The sequence below is a fragment of the Mesoplodon bidens genome (assembly GCF_964165515.1).
Source record: "Mesoplodon bidens genome assembly, chromosome: 7".
Taxonomy (NCBI): Eukaryota; Metazoa; Chordata; class Mammalia; order Artiodactyla; family Ziphiidae; genus Mesoplodon; species Mesoplodon bidens.
In genome coordinates, this window is record NC_138164.1 from 97,069,675 (window position 1) to 97,083,371 (window position 13,697).

A 13,697-nucleotide genomic window follows, 5' to 3' on the forward strand; every position below is an offset into this window, starting at 1 on the left:
GGTGATTTTGATCACAGTAGTGTACACAAACAATCTGCGTAAGCCAGCTGTAATGTTTTTTTTTTCTATTTTTTCTTCTTCAGTAAGGTGTCTACTGGGAAAAGGCTGAGCATAATGACACCGGAGCACCTACTCTAAGCCAGGTGCTGCTATGGAGTTGTAAACCCTCAATTTGAGTAGCCTTTTAAAAATCATAAGAGACTTTCATACACTAAAGGGTTGGATTCACTTTATGTATCCCAAAGTAATTTTCACCAACATTTCCACTCCCAATTCAACCCAGATACATATCCTACCTAAGGAAAAACGATGAGCCTGCCATTCAAAACCAGTCCCCAACAGACTCTTTCCTTTCCCATAGACCTATAAACCCTAGTCCTTTTTTAATATATAAATTCTGTAGTTTCCTCTGCTTTGCCATCTGCTTCCATCCTTTCAACAACACTGAATGTGGGGAAGACAGCAGAGAAGCTTCATTTTACAGATCAGAAAAGAGAGCTTCAGAAGGGTTAATTGACTTTCCCAAAATTGCAGAACACAAAGGCTGGTAATGAAAGTTAAATTTTCTTCCCTTACGAACTTCAAAACTCTATTACTTGAGAGGATTTCATAACTAGCATATGTTGGTAGTGGCTAGCATATTACACAGCAGGCATTTGATAACTTGTGCTGAACCGAACTATGTCAGATATGCTCAGGTCCTTGTTCTGGCTGAAACTGCTTCAGAATGTGAGTTGGGGATATTCTCTGGCCCCTGAAGCTATTAAAACAATATTTCTGCTCAACCCCAAACCTCTCACTGCGGTATGAGGCATTCATTCTTTTTTTTTTTTTTTTTTTTTTTTGCGGTAGGCGGGCCTCTCACTGTTGTGGCCTCTCCCCTTGCAGAGCACAGGCTCCGGACGCGCAGGCTCAGCAGCCATGGCTCAGGGGCCTAGCCGCTCTGCGGCATGTGGGATCTTCCCAGACCGGGGCACGAACCCGTGTCCCCTGCATCGGCAGGCGGACTCTCAACCACTGCGCCACCAGGGAAGCCCGAGGCATTCATTCTTCACTCCAGTCAACTCTGAATGTAGACCCCTTTTGGCAATGTGGGTAAGGACACATGAAGGACTCTTTCATGACTGGCACATATGGACATTATGGTGGTCATCAATGGATTCATTCATAACTGCATCTCAGACCCAGAGAATCAGTGGCAGAATTTATTTTATCACTTCCTATGATTTGACAAACTAGGAATGAACCACAGTGTGCAGGTCACTTGCTTTATCTCCCACTTCATTCAGTTATTGGTATAATTCCAGTCAGACAAGCATTCAGTCATATTCTAAAAGGTTCTATCCAAAGTTCAGTGCTATAAAATATCATCAAAAATCTTAACATGACACATTAATCCATATCTGCACATTACAATGGGCAGCCTCCAAATTGATCATAATCTGAACACAGACATACTCAGGAGTTCCAGAAAGCCGAGAGTTTTTCATTAAGTGGAATTCGCATGAAGAGATGGAACCAATAATGGAAAACTATTTTGAGATTTCCATAAGAAAAGAGCTACTTGGTGGCTATGTTACAGTTAACATTTTTCTCCAACAGCCTCAAAAATGAAAAACAAAAAGCAAACAAACAACAAAGCAAAACAAGCAGAAAACAGCAACAAAACTCAATTCGCAAAGTGTAGAATGCAATCGATCCAAAATTGCATACTCAAGGAAAAAGATAAAACAAATATCTGGGAGCATAATGGAGTCAAACCTTCCTTGATAAATTCATGTCTGATTCAGCAATTGAAGCTAATGATAGGTACATAAGGAGATTGCTATGAGTTCTGGATTTGTAGATGATCCAGGTAAATCTATTCCAAGAATCACATCTGTGAACCAAGATCCACGATCCAAGGAAAGGATTCTATGAACTCCCTGATATAATTGAAAAATTGTATGTGTGTTCAGGGAGAGGGTAAAAGTCCCACAGAGAAAGAACAATGGCTCTCAGACCTGTTCAAATCAGTACACCAAAAATAAAATTTAAAAAAAGAAAGAAAGAAAGAATAAAACGGTTGTTAGTGAAAAATCATAATTTCAATAAAACATCTTCATTTGGTTCAAAGTCTCAACCAAAAATCATCTTGGAGGAAAGCAAGTCTTATTATAAAATCATTAATTAAATTATTCAGCCAGAGTGTAAACCTATGATTCATTCTTTTTCTGTCACTGCAAAAACACCAAATGCATTAGTGTCTCAAAGGGAAAAGAAGAATCCTGAATGATAATTTATCTTTTAAAGGGGTGCAAATTCAAATTCTTCACTCAAAATCAGTAATCTACATATGCTAGCTCTCCTACATTTAGTCACAGATCTTACTTTGTGGGATGCACATACTCCCCTTGAGTCCACAATTATGTAATTGTACAAAACTGGCCAAAGTACCCAACATTACTTTGTGAAACTCTTTCATTTTAATCATTATAGTCCAACTGTAAAAAAGATGTCAGGAGCTGAAATTTAGCAGCAAGTTCTCAAGTGGAAAACAATGTGAACATTTCTATAACACATATCCTTGTCTTTCTTCTAACTCTGTAGTCGGACTGTAATCTTTGCTCAAAACAGTTAATAGTATCTGGCTTTCAAAGGATTGTGATTTTGAAATAATATTTTCTTGTATATATTATCGAATGAGCAACCTATTATATTACACTAAATTCCAACATAAGTATTGATACATCCCTCTTATAATTAAAAAATGTCATTCCTGTACAAATGCAAAATAACCTTCCATTTCCCTTATCTACCACATTCTATTTATAATTTTAGTGACAGTATAACGATGTTAACATTATAATATCTTGTAGAGAAAAACACTGATACTAAGATCCTTACTTCTAAATTATGATCTACCAAGGAATATGTGTGCCTATCTGTATATTCATACATACATATTTATATATATATATACATATATGTGTGTATATGTACATATGTGCCTATGTATATATACATATGACTGCATACACATAAATAAATTTCAAATATTATCAAGTGAGAACATTATTGAATTTGAATGCAAAGCATTAGGCAAAACTTGTATGTTTATGTTATAGGATTTTAAAAATGATTTAACAATTAACAATTTAATTTGGTCTAAGATAAGCCAATATCACTTTAGGTTTCTGCTCTCTGTCCTATCTGTCTGTGTCTTTCAGAATAAAGTTACAAATATAAAACAGTTACACTATAAAAAGTAGAGCTTACTGATTTCAGTGGGACATTTTTTTTTCCTTAATAAACATTAATGGCTAACTTGGTTAAAACTAATTAGTTCCTTGTGTTATACTGTTTCATCATATTTTTAAAACTATGTGTATATATGTTTTAATACCCAAAGAAGTGTCTTAAAACACAAATGCCTAGAGCTAATTTAATAGCACTATGAGATAGAAAAATTCAAAACATTGTGATATTGAATTTTACAAATGGAAATTTTACTTAAATTCAAATTGTATTCCTAACAGAGGGATCAAATCTTGCTCTAAACAAACTCCAAGGTTTAAGTGTTCACTATTCCATTTATTTTTTTTCAACATTGATTGAGTACCTACTATGTCTCAAAGAGGTAGGCAAAGAAGAATGTCTGACTCCTACACGGGAAAAACTCAGAACGATGTGTGGAAGACAGATAATAAACATTTAATTACTAAATGATGTGATAAGCACCATGGTCAAGGTGTGTACAAAGTGCTTGGGAAGAACAGAGGTTATGCTATAATGGAAAGTTAATGTCAATTTATGCTAACAATCAGTGCACACAATTTAATAAATGGAACAAATAAAATGAACTGTCTTAAGGCAATGGCACTTAGTTCAGGAATTTTAACAGACACACGAGGTACAGAAGGTATAGGAAATCAAGGAACAAATATTTAGTGCATTATTATTTTAATCCATTTGCTTTAGACAAGCAGCTGAACTGTTTGGATGGGCCTCAAGAAAAGCTTTCTTTTACAATGGATACTACTCTATTTTACCATAAAAACATATTTTTCCAGTTAGATCTGGTTTGCAGGGATTTGAAAGAAGCCGTGAATCCTTACACAAATGGAAAAACAATGTTAAAAAAAAAAGTAAATACAATTCTGTGACAAATGACCACCATACCTGTCATTCGCTTGTGGTTATTATGTGTTAAGGCAAAAAAGAATGAAACAAGATATGATTGCTGAAAACAGAAACAAAAATAGATTTTAAGTGAATCCTTTTTCTGAAAACCAGTTGATGACTCTGATGCAGGGTATGGAACCCTAACAGCTTCTTACTTAAGTTCTTTTTGATGGCAATGAGGTGAAGATTTCAACCAGGTGTGTAGTCCTACTTTCTTCCTGGGGTTGGGGGCAAGTGGACAGTGGCTGTTTAGGCATCTGACATGAAATAGATATCCCTGAAATTAAGTAGGCATAGAAAGGGAATTCTCCAGGTATATCAAAAGTAGAACTGAAGCCATAGCTAGGAAGCTTGAGGAGGAGAAGAAGAACAAGAAAGGATTATTTCTTTAGTCACAAAGAATGGAATTTCTGTCTGAAGCTGCTTCAGTCTTTTGGCTGCTCCCCAGATGCATGAATACTTCTGAGAAACAGCAAGATCGCTATCTAGTGTGGGAAGTCAAAGGAGATCTGTGGGGGGCGCGGGCGGGGAGGGAAAGATTCCTGTCAAGCCTCTGGCCACATCTAGGGTTTCCCTTTTAATGAGTTAATATAAACATCAAACCAAGTGCTGAATCAATGAATTCACTTACCTAATTTCATAGTTAATTAGTGGAAGTAAGTCTAAAATGAAGTGCTTACCCTGCAGAATCACCACACACACAAAATAGGAGACTCTAACATGAAGAAGGACTTGGCGAGATAGAGACAGGAGAGGAAAGAAATAAATTTGAAAAGCATGGTTGAAAAAAAAAAAAGGAGACAGAAGAGGTCAAGAAGATGTAAAGAAAGGAAATAAGCTGGCCAGAATATCTGTGAAAAAGAACAAGGAAAATGTATTTCCATTCTCTCTGGAAAATGCAGTTCTTTTTACCTGCAAATAGTTCTATGAAATGTCATAGACTCTAGAAAGAGAGAGCTCAGAGGAAAACTGCAGAGCATCTAAATCAAACTCCTCATTTTACAGACACAGAGGGCTGAGAAAGGAGAAACTTGCCAGAGTCCTGAGGCCAGAGAGTAGCAGCATCAGTCCTGGAAAGTTACGTTTGACAAGGCGTTCAGCAGTGGGAAATGGCCATTACCAAGGTGCTGCTGGGGAAGCTACAGAGATATGGGCTGAGCTCACTTTCCTATTTTACTCACAACTACTTGCCCCAGGTTTTCTCTAGGGCTCTAATGTTTATATCTTATGGCAGTGTTCTAGACTATTGAACTATTGAGGTTAATTGAAGTTAATGACAGATACAATGGTCATTTGTCACAGACTTGTGAACACACACACACACACACACACAACTTATCTTGCCAAGTAATAACGTTAGGAGAAAAAATTTTTAAATACCATATATTATCATAATCATTCACCTTTAAAAAAGAAGGCATTATGAACCTGATAAATGACAAGAAAAAAAGGAATAAAAGTCAGTTTTTCAGATCATATGAATTTAATTTAGTGAGAAATTCACTACATTCTGCTTCTTTTCCATGCTTGTTACTGCAAACTTCATCACCACACCTGCCCATTTTGTGGATTAGCTTCAGGAACGAATGCCATGTATTAGAATAACATGCAAATATGGCCAGGAAATGTAAAATATTAAGAATTAAGACTTCATTATGTTCCTTGTAACTTTCACAGAACAGGAAGTTGGAAAAATTGATGTCATGAATGTGGCCCTTGGTCAATCCTGGGAAATTCATCATTATATCAGCAGTACAGAAAAACGGAAGCAAGTAGCCCTCTGCCAAAGACACGCACGTCTTTGCCCACAAAAGCACATTGCTTTGACTAGGGAGTTTCACATCCCTGCTAAGCAAACAGCCACAGGAAACCTGAAGCTCTGATCTACTGCTCTTCAAGCAGCAGCTCTCTAAAGGTACCCTTCAGAAAACTCAGCAAAAGAGACTTCCTTTTACTTCAAAGATGACACACTGCTAGGTGGGGTCCTCTAATGGAAAAGGTTGCCTCATCCCGAGTAGAGTCTATGAGGGCCTCTATTAGGAAAATTAATGAAAATCTAATTAGAAACAAAGCACTGCTTTCTAAAATTTTGTTAGATCAGCAGTCGATAGCTTGTAAAAGCATTTTTTTTCAATGACAAAGCATATATTGAGCATCTCCTATAGGTAAGGCATTGAGGTAAAGACACAGAAATGACAGTCAAGGGACTGACCTCAGAGAGCCTTCAGTCCAGGTGGGAAAACAAACAACAGGTACATAGAATGACTTACCCATACAGAGCAGGATATAGGAAATGGAAAGTAATACATCATAGCCAAGACATACATACTGAAATTGAGAAAAGAGGAAGAGCTGAGAAACAGAGGTCGCCTAGCGGAGTGGCAGATTTCAGGGTCCAGCATTTATTTCATAAGTGCAGCTTTGCTAGTAGGAGAACTGCACAAAAGCAGTACCTTTGGAAGATAAATAACTGGTGATAAAGACAGACTGTATGGAGAAGGATAAATCAGGGCGTGATTATAGTTATCTGGGCCTGTTAAGTGTTAAAAGCCTGAGTCAGGGTAGGAAAGGGGCATATTCTAGAGACAATATAAAGCAAGAACCTACTCTGTCTTGCAAGCCTCAAGGGATAGGAAGCAGTGGTTCAGATATTATAAAATATTGATTAGCTCAAGCCTCTTCCATTTGTTTTTTAAAAGGCCTTAGAGTGGGGGATAAGAAGCCACAACTGATATTAAAGTCACTTTATATTCTTTGAACAGAAGATATTGGGTCAAATATATCGTAGGCAATCAGGAGAATAATTCTCAGCTATTAAACCATGCCCTGAATCCATATTCTATTACCATGTATGCAGTTCTTTCTCTTTGTATCTTGAATCCTAGAGAAAGACAAACGGCACATGTCTCTAGAAGGCCCTTCAGAAGTCAGGTGGGAATATAGGACATGAAGATAAGGCTATGGGGATGACATGTATGCATGTGTATATGCATATATGGGAACATAAGTGAGCATTTGTGTCCATAGTTCCTGAAATGGCAGTGTGTTGTGCTTCTCTGCCCTTGCAGTGTTTGTCTCATAAGCAAAAGAAAGGGTGATAATGCTGAAGGAGTAAGGAAACTGATTTGGGGCATTGCCTCCTATTGGGCCAGATGCCCAGATGAGCTGAGAATAGCAATTCTGTTTGGTAGCTTCTTGGGAACAGCAGCAAAAACGGCATCTCAGAGCTATGTCTCCTTCTGCCTCTCCCACCTACCATCCTGGTGGGGAAGAGTAAAGAGTCTTTGGAGCCACGGAGGAAAGGGCCAAGTGTTCCCCTTCTACATATGGAGGATGACGTCTTCTGATGGTTACAACTGAGATGAGAAATACATGCAGCCAAGCATGTGATTATTAGTATCATTACATCTTCAGGAAGAGGGCCTGCAACCACTAATATCTGTAGAGGTATTGAAAGTGCAGTTGCCAGGAGACCACTGAGATATGAAATGTTTCTTCACTTTTCCCAACATATGACAAACAACAAGGCCTCCTAAAACACCTTTGTGGTTTATTTGCGGTGATCTCAAATGGCTATATTTAAAATAAATGGGGAAGGTAAAGCTTTACTTTTATATCCAGAGTTGTGGCTGGGCAGCTGCCCTGGGTTAAACTAGGGGCTGAAAAATACTATAATAGATTGACAAAATGGAGAACCCCTGGGAAAAAAAGAAGGGTTGGGGGGAGGCAGGACAAATGAAAAGCAAATGAAGTTAAAGGAAAGAGTTACAGGTTACAGGTTTTCGGCATTTTGATTTCCTTAAACTTAAAAAAAATTAAGGTTTTTTGGTTTTGTTTTTCATTAAGTAGTCTCCTGTGAAAGGCAGCACAGTAAAGTATAGAAACCGCAGGGTTGACCAGAAGTTCAAAGCAGAGCTCTGTCATTTATTAGCTCTGTGACTTGGGTAAGTCATTAAGCCTATCTAAACTTCCCTTTCTTCATACTAGAAAAAGTGCTTATTTGCTTGTGGATTTAATGTCATTACAAAGATAAAGCATTGAGAACAGTGCCTACACATAATAATCACTCAATGAATGTTACCTATTATTGATTTCTGGTATTACTACTATTATTATTATTACTGAAGTTTTGTAAGGGTACAGTGAGGTAAACTATGTAACATAAACTACTACAGTTTCTACCATATAACAGGTGGTCAAAAATGGCAGTCTCGTTTTAACTTTCCAGGCACAACCTCCTCCACCAGTAGTTTTCTCTACAACACCTTTTATGAGAAGCATATGAACTTGGTTTGATTCTCGGTTCAGAGAATGTTATTGCATAGGTGTGAATATAGTATCTATACTGTGCACAATATGGTTACACAGTGAGAAGACTACAAAAGAGATCATTCCCAGTCCTTGAACCTTCTGAGCAGTCCTGTGCTTTGAATAGGTCTTCTTAACAAATATTTGTATCCAAAGCCCAGATAATTATTTCCTCTACCTTGCCTATTAAGAAGCAAAGGATATCATGCCATATTACCTAGGTCACCATCCCTGGGTAGGCAGAATGAAGAGTTCAGGAATGGATGATGTGACTGCTGAGATCTTTGCAGCGACAAATATGATGAAATCAAGGCTGGATAGAAACACACCTACGGCTGGTGCTATTGACCAGTGTTTGAAGTGGGTGTTTGAAGCAGTTTAAAAAGCTCTACCAATGAGCTGAAGAGGATTCTTTTGTTTTTGCTTTTGTTTCCTCATTTCCAGAAAAGACGGTAAATTCCCTTTCAAAAGCAAGGACTTGTTCCTAAGAGATGAGAGGAGCAATGCAAAAATAGCATGAATGCAGATGAAGTTGTTCCTCTGAAAAATTGATAGCTACACTCAGATGATTTGCAGGAAGAACAAAACTCCTTAGATGGTTATTAAAACCCCATACTATAAACAATGTAGCATTACAGAGAAGTAGAAACAAAATTAACCCTTGAAGCAAGTTACAGTGTGAAACACAATAACTCATTTTTCTTGCTCTCCACCATTAGACCTATGGTTATTTGTGATTATCTCTCCAGCACCAAATTCCTCTTGTCTCTCAACAGCCCCTGAATTCCATCTAGGGATGCATCTGACCCTCAACTCCATTCCCTTGAAGGCAGTGATTGGTCATGTGTGGGCATATGACCTAAGTTAATCCAGTCAGCTTAGATCTCAGGATGCTCTCTTGGGATGATGGGATAAAAATGTGAATCTTTTTTTGGTGGATGGGTGAGGGAATACAAAACAATAGTCTGAGGATAAAAATGGTCCATGTAAGAGGACTCAGCCAAGAGAATTACAGAGAAAATATAGTAGGAATTCCCGTGACATTGTTAACATGTGGATCGAACCATACCTGAACTTCATGTACTGCAAGACTTTTCAACTGCATATGTCAGTAAATTATCTGTTTTTGCTTAATCTAGTTAGATCTTTTTATCTTATTTCCAGTCTAAGGCATCATGACTGATACAAGACCCAAGAGATCAGTTTCACAAGAAAACTTTAATGTGGTCGAATGGAAATCATTGATTCAGAATGAATGCAACAAAAGTTTATTTCAATGATCTTATCTATTCTGCTTTTCAAACTGTAGAGTTATACCAAACATACCAGGAATTCACCATTTCAAATTCAGAAATTTACCTTCCAATGCTATTTTTCCTTTTTCATTAAGCAACCTGCCCTTAATTATTTTTAATTTTGTTCTGCCTGAGGCACATTCCTAGTGATTATTTCATAATATTGTTGTATGAAAACATCTCTTACATTTTTACGAATAATAGCTTGAGTGTTTTCTACGTGCAAGCATTCTGCTAAAAGCTTTATAAGCATTATTTCAATTATAAATCACCACAACTCTGTACTATATTTATTCTCATGCTGCACATGAGAATGTGAGGTTCAAAAGGGTAAGTAAATTGGCCGAAGCCACATATCTAAGCACGACAGGGCTCAGGTTGACCTGGCTCTTATGTCTATGCTCTTAAATCATCAATCTTGTAGAATCATTGGTCATTCTAAATAAGAGACATGCACAGTGCCTGACATACAGTACTCAGCATTTGGCAGCTACTACCAATGGGGCTATGCTTTGGGAGATAAAATTTGATTCTAACATCTCTAGTATATGAATTTCCCCCAAAAGCAAAGAGTTCCTCTGCATCTAATAATACAAAAGTCCCTGATGACTTATTTAGCCCTGAACTACCCATCATTTCTTTCAGGTGATTATCTGGGCATATTTGCAGAGAAGCCCAAAGACAACTTTGATGCCAGTCCTGTGGAAAAGAGAGGGGACCTCTGGGTGTCACAACCCACTGGCTCTCTCAAGCCTATCTGTGATGCTCAAATGCCTTCATATTTCCTCTCTACAAACACCTAGGAGATGTGTTGTGCCTCATCCTGGACCACACTGAAAGGCCCAGAGGCACCTTACAATGAACAGTAGACAGAGAGCGATGGGACTGAAAGCTTTAATACAGACAGAGCCTCTGTCCCTTCTTGGCTGCAGCCAACAGCAGCAGGGTCGGACCTGAAGTGATGGCGCTGTGCCTGCAAAGCACTTTGGCACATGCCTGGATATGAAAGGCTCTAATGAGACCATTTCACAATTCACAGGCCACATGCATTAAGCAGGCGAGGATTTCTTTCTAACATCCCCGCGATATATCCTATGGCCCAGGTCTGCGACGGGTCCCCCACCACCCGCTAAACCAGATCTCTCACTGTCCCCTCACTCCTCTTTCTTTGGCAGTAAAAATAAGCTAAAGGAGGCACAGCAGCTTCGTTTGGAAGAGACGGGAGGCATTTCCAACTGCAGAGTTCTCTCTCGGGGTCTACAGGAACCTTCCAGAGACCTGCAATGCATGCTAATCCTCCCGCCCCTGGTTAAGAGAGTGGGCTCCATCATAGTAACGTCATTGTTCTTTCTAATTGTCAGAGACTGCTGCTCTGCACTTGCCTGCAGCGATCCAATTAACATATCACCACAACACCAACCATTATAATATGTTTTGTGTCCTACCAACAAGGCAAAGCCCCAACCCGGCTTCCATCCACAGCTTCGTCTAATTAGGTCTTTAATAGGTAAACAGAAGGTGGAATTCGGAAAACCGGAGAGAAGGCTATATGTCTGACTCACTTTCTTCCTAAAAGTGACTTCCTGGAGTTGGAATATTTTTGTTGTTAATGGGGAAAGAGTTGAGAAGTTGAGAACAAAAAGGAAGGACACAGGAAGGGAAAAAAAGGGCGGAGAGATAAGAACTAAGCACTCAGGGAGATAAGGAGGGATGGTGGGAGGATGAGAAGGGAAGGCTGTTTGCTGCTTTGGGGAATGAAAAACACGTAACTTCTGCTGGAAACTATTGCCATGGAAACGTTCAAACAATACAGAGAAAGCCTTCATAGTCCCATTCTTGCCTTCCTGAGCACCACTGTGTAGATGTTAACTCTTTTAGGATGGCTTCTGACTTTCTGCCTTTTCAGTTGGAAGAAATCACAGTCCCCTGGATTGGTCTCCATAATGCATTTGAATTCATTCACCACACCCATGCTCTGGTCTCTGTCTAGGAAGGTGATTCTCCCTAAAGAATCTAAGCTATCAGCCTTGTCTCTGCCCAGGTTAGAACAGCCAGTAGACAGGCTCAGAGCAGAGCAATCTCACTCCCTCCCTCCCCTAAGGTTGTAAAAATCAGCAGATTCTGAGATCTGGCTCACATTCAACTGTTAAACCATTCAAGAGAGGCACAATTTTTACATTTTCCAAAGTCATGCACCCTAAAATTTAAAAAAAAAAACATATTTCAGTTACTGAACTTTCCAACATCATTATCAAGTCACTGGTTAAAGAAAACTGGGCTATTGTCCTGAAAATGAGTTCCTTAATACTATGTTTCTTAGGCTCAAAAAAAAAAAAAAAAACAACTATATGGACAATAGGATATCTATTAAAACATCACAAATAAATCAAACGACTTGTTCTAGGCAGGACAACATCTACAGTAACAGGTGATTTTAATATTTAGGGGACAGTATTAGTCATCATAAGAAAAAAAGTGCTCTTTTTAAATCTGTGAAACCTACCCCCAAAACAGAACCTATCTTAGCAACAAATAAACAAATATAATTGAATGGCTGAATTCTCCTATATTCCCTATATTGACTTGGTGAAAATTGATGGGATGAAACACATAGACCCCTCCCAAGAAAACAGTGTCTCAGCAGTTCACATTTTGGCAGGAGCAAGTATGCACTTGCTATTATTTAGAAGAGCCAGTGCTGAGTTTGCTCTCTCATTTACTATTGCTATTATTAGAAATTACTATTACTATTATGAGAGATAATGATAGCAGTCTCTACACTGGAAAGAAATCATCTAAAACTAGAAGAAAAACATGAAAAATGGACTAAAAGAAAAACATATATTCTACTTCAACATATTCAAGACATTTATATTCAAAGATTGAAGAATAAAATTAAACCATAATTAAATGTGTCTTACCATTTAGCACTTTCATCTAATCCCAGTGTCTTCTGCTGTTTCTTATAAGAGAAAGGAGGAAGCATCCTTCCAAAGCATGAAGCCAGAGCATCTCCTGAGAATACATACCTGGCTCCATAAAACCAGGTGTTTGCATGTTGTGAAAAGTGACTGCAGCTCACCAAAGTTTTAATCCAGACACTTTTACTAAGGAGAAGATCTTTTTTTTTTATTCTACCATTGCATAAGCCCATATTTGGGCATGACTCAAAATTAAAAGTCACAGTGTCTTTCCAACAGTCATTTATGACAAAGAAGGCCCCCTCATACAACTGTGCAGTTTGTGCAATGTCCAGATCCAAGGGGCACCTTCATTGCTGTGAACAATATTCTTCGTGAACAATGCCACTGAGGAGTATGTATTGCCAAACTTGCACTCAGCCCATTAGCACCTCTAAATTCGAGTATAATATTAGCACCAAAATATATTTACAGAACTATTTAAAAAACTGGAAGCCTCAAAGACAGCTCTTATCAATATTTCAAAAAGTCAATTAGAAATCGTGCATGTGCTCACACAATTGCATAAGATAGTGAAAACATCTTCTGGCTCAATTTCTATCAACTCAAGGTCACAGTGTTCAGTTAGCACATTTCAAGAACAATGATGGGCAAGAATATGTTTTCAACTAGGAAAAATGGAGGAATGAGTTGCAATGTATTTATTGGGCAAAGTAGTTTTGAAACATGGGTCCCTAGAGTAAAAATAATAAAAGGTTGATCTTAGTGGGAAAAATATTGGGAAAATAACTGCCTATACCATAGGCTGAATTCACCCTAAAGATGTGTTAAATTAATCCACTCCTTTATTGGTTCTACCAAAATATATTGAAAGCTCCTGTGCACTAAATTATCTAGATGTGGGTGATGACCAGACAAGTAAGATGAGGTCCCTATCCTAAAAGGAGTCACATTAGCAGGTTTCATCCAAGTAAATATGAGTGACAAGAGCTATCACATATCTATGAAT